The sequence below is a fragment of the Passer montanus genome, unplaced genomic scaffold (assembly GCF_014805655.1).
Source record: "Passer montanus isolate IOZ18808 unplaced genomic scaffold, ASM1480565v1 scaffold15, whole genome shotgun sequence".
NCBI classification, from domain to species: domain Eukaryota; kingdom Metazoa; phylum Chordata; class Aves; order Passeriformes; family Passeridae; genus Passer; species Passer montanus.
In genome coordinates, this window is record NW_024362051.1 from 255,649 (window position 1) to 259,527 (window position 3,879).

Genomic DNA, 3,879 nt, shown 5'->3' on the forward strand with positions numbered 1-3,879 from the left:
GCAGAGACAGAGATAGGTAATCCAAAAGGAGCAGCCACAATAGCAGGTAATGACCTTCTTTTACAAGAATGAGCAAAACCCATTTCACTTCAGCATCATGCACGCGGCTATTTTGCAAAGAAACACTGTGTGTTAGTTGTTGAAACTTTTTCATGCATTCCCCGAAACAAACTACACTATTCTGAATATTTTCTCCTCTGTGCAGTAAATAAAGTCTTTCGTGTTGACAATGCTAATATTATATTTTAAAATATATTTGCATTTGTGTTTTTTGTCATTTTTATTGCATTTTATAAATCTCAGAGCAAAGACCCACTAAGCTCACTGAGAAAGCCTCGTTTCTTGGGATAGCATCATGCAGGGACACAGGTGATCAGGTGGGATTTCAGTGGGGGGTACTGGCTGGGTCTGTGGGGACCTTATTTCAACCAGAAGCGTGGGTAGGAGTTCAGAGTACAAGTCAGGAAGGTTAATTTTGAGCGGCTTTTAAAATGGAATGATTTCACATGAGTGATTTTCAAGGGTAAATATTCATAATGCAAAGTAATCTTAATATATTTTAGTCAAATTAGTGCATTAAACTATTAGATAATTGTGGGAAAGTTGGGAAGGCGGAGCAAGACAATAATTTTATCAGTATTTATAATTCTGGGATATAACAAGTCCACTATGGCATTTGGGGGTAGAATAAGGAATTACTAGTAAACATTATTTTTAAATTATGCACATATTGTGTTCTACCTAATAAATATTTTCTAATGTATGGAAAAATACATATAATTAAGTTGTTTTTACTTACATTTATGTTTCAGTAATGCACAAGACAAATAATTGGAAAATGCTCTTCAGCCTTAAATCACGTACCTGGAAATAAGAAGGTAATTTTTAGTTACAGGAAAATATCTGCTTGCTATTTAATTTGTCCTTAAATTACATCCTCTTGGTTTAAGAACTCCTTAAAAGATTATTCAATTCATTTTTCAGTCTCTTTTTTCACTAAGTGAAAGAATTGATTTCTAGATGATTTTTAAAGATTTTTTTCCTCCTCTTCCTACTTTATGAAGCCGTTTGTAACATCAAACGGCAAAAAACTCTCACATGAAGAAACTGAGGTGGCAGGTGAAGGATTATTAGAGTTGTAATTATGTGAGAGAGGTTTTTGAAAACAGAGTGTAACTGGATGTAAATTCTGGGACAGTTTTCTTCGTCTTACTGTAGGAAATAAGAAAAGGAAGCCACAACAGTTCTGAGAACAGAAGATTTTAATTTGTTTTTCAATTACTGAAGGTTTTGATACCAGTAAATGTACAGAGCATGTTTTTTTGACTTATTCTGATTAATAAGAATTGCAACAGACCTGCTCAGTATAGTGGGAAAGGTCAGTGGCAATTTTTGAAAAGAAGGCCTTGGAAACACATTGGCCTTACAAAACAGAGTTATGCAAAACTGCTAGTCTTATTTTCCTCCATTTTTTGCTTTGCACTTCAGCTTTCTGATTCTCCTGTGTTCATTACCTGCAGTATTGTGTGGACCCATTCGAACAAATTCCGTTACTTGGAACAATGAGGTTGAGCATGATTCAAATCCTGAATTAAATGCAAATCTAGCAGCAGAAAAATGGATTTAGTGGTATGACAGGATTTGAAATATAAATATATTGCATTAAATATAAAGTTCAATTAAATAAATGAATATTGTAAGGGCTGCCATTCAAGCTAGCATTGTATCTGTGACTAATTAAACATGTGCACTGTGAGAACAGTGGAGATCACATGCTGGTGCCTTTGGAAGCACACACAATATATATTTTTGCTTAATTTTGGACAAATGGTCAACCTCTGCAAAAGAGAGATGTCCTTTTTTTCAGTCAGCAATGCCGGTTTTGATGCCACAAATATTTAACTTTGTGATTGAAATTGTGAAGTCTTTCTCCAGAACAGATTTACCACAGGACTATTGCATTATTTCTTTGAACTTCAAAACAGAAGAAGAACAGATTTCACATCATATCAGCAGCCAGATAAGTACAATCTTAATTGCAATATCCATGTGGAACAACTTTAAAACTTTATGGCTGTATGGTCCTTTGTGCTAACGTGGATCAGAGTAAAACACAAAGGAGTTGGGCTCCAAACCTGGGGCAATATTCCTACATTTCTGCTTGTTAATGTTGCAATTGCCCCTACAATTCTTAGTTGCATGGGGGAAAAAATGGTGCTGCTATTTTCCTATTCTTTTAATGGGGAAAGGGATTTTTGTTTGTTTTGTTTGCTTTTTGTAAGAAATACTACTTTATACATATACAAGGAAATTCAAATAATTAATTGATGTTTAGAAACACAGAAGACCATTGTGATTTCTTTTCAGTGCAAGCAAATAAATCCCATAGATACAGAAAATGTACTCCTGAGGAAACAAATGGCCCATTTTCATTATGCCAAACAACTTTCTTGACAACTTGACAACATTTGCTGAACAAGATTTTGGCAATAGAATGCTTTAAAAGGCATTTTACAAGGCTATACAATTCAAACTATTTACTCTTAAGTGAAGTATTAGTAGCAACTAGGAAGTAAGGGAAGAGAAGAAAAATGTTTCTTCTGTACGAATCCCTTTGTTTCACTGCTGACAAGGGAAGTGAGTGCAAGCAGGTCGGAATTGCTGGGACTGCACAAAACCAGCACCTTTGCCACAGCCATATGAGAATTGGAGACAAAAATATAATTGCTCAACATTTCCTGAATCATAACAACAGGTCATGGCAGGTCGGAATTGCTGGGACTGCACACAAACAGCACCTGCCTCCCTTTGCCACAGCCATATGAGAATTGGAGACAAAAATATAATTGCTCAACATTTCCTGAATCATAACAACAGGTCATGACTAAATACTGGTCTCCTCTAATTTAAACTCAAGGAGAGCCACATACTTGGATTTAAGTACAAATTCAAACCTTTAGATTTAGCTTGTCTTTCTTCTAAGTAATTCTGTATTTTCTTTAATGCCTCTTCTCAAGTAGAAATAGATAGTGAAATCAAAACTGACTCATGGAGTCCTAGGGAAGGCAAGATTCTGCTTGCAATGCTTTAAAATTTAGTGGAAAACTTCCTAAATATCAGTGACATTTCCAAAAGTGCTGAAGAGTTCTGCTGTGGGATATAAAGGTAACTATCTTGGTTTTAGCTCATCTCTCTTTCAAAGATATTTATCTGAAACTTTGAACAAATTTGCAGCCCCTAAGATAGACAAAATACTGATAACTGTCCAGGATTAAGTAATGCAAAACTAGGCATGATTTTCTTTGAAGGTCATAAAAATTTTAATGTTGCAAATAAATAATATGACCCATTTCTTTATTTGAAATTAATTATAATATTTAATATATTCAGCATACACCACTAGAAAAAGTTATCTGCTCTTTGGATAGATGGGTTCTCTTGTAACACAAAGAAATGCTAATAATGCTGATCCTAAAAAGAAATGGTTTAAAAAATGACACAGTTGAAATTTGAAAATAAATGTGTTCAGGTTTCCACTTATATGCTGCAGTACTTCGAATGATAATATTTAACATATTCAGCATACACCACTAGAAAAGGTTATCTGCTCTTTGGGTAGATGGGGTTCTCTTGTAAGACAAAGAAATGCTAATAATGCTGATCCTAAAAAGAAATGGTTTAAAAAATGACACAGTTGAAATTTGAAAATAAATGTGTTCAGGTTTCCACTTATATGCTGCAGTACTTCCTAATCATGCAACAGTGTCACTTCTGCACACAACAAGCCATCAACTATTTTTATTTTGACCTGAGCCTTCACACAAAGTATTAATTTACTTTGTAGCATAATGGAACCAGGTCTGCTGTCACCACAGAGAG

At 34.6% G+C, this 3,879-nt stretch overlaps 1 long non-coding RNA gene across 4 annotated transcripts; it reads left to right on the top strand.

The window, feature by feature from the left end:
- The first annotated feature begins 266 nt into the window (after positions 1-266).
- Positions 267-3,541, top strand: LOC120498688. 4 transcript variants are annotated; one of them, XR_005626708.1, is made up of 4 exons: positions 335-377; positions 813-878; positions 1,936-2,755; positions 2,878-3,541. It is a non-coding gene; the product is annotated as an uncharacterized LOC120498688 (long non-coding RNA). The 4 variants fall into 4 exon arrangements; XR_005626707.1 differs by having other exon boundaries at positions 267-369; positions 813-2,755; XR_005626706.1 differs by having other exon boundaries at positions 348-377; positions 813-2,755.
- The last annotated feature ends 338 nt before the right edge of the window (positions 3,542-3,879 follow it).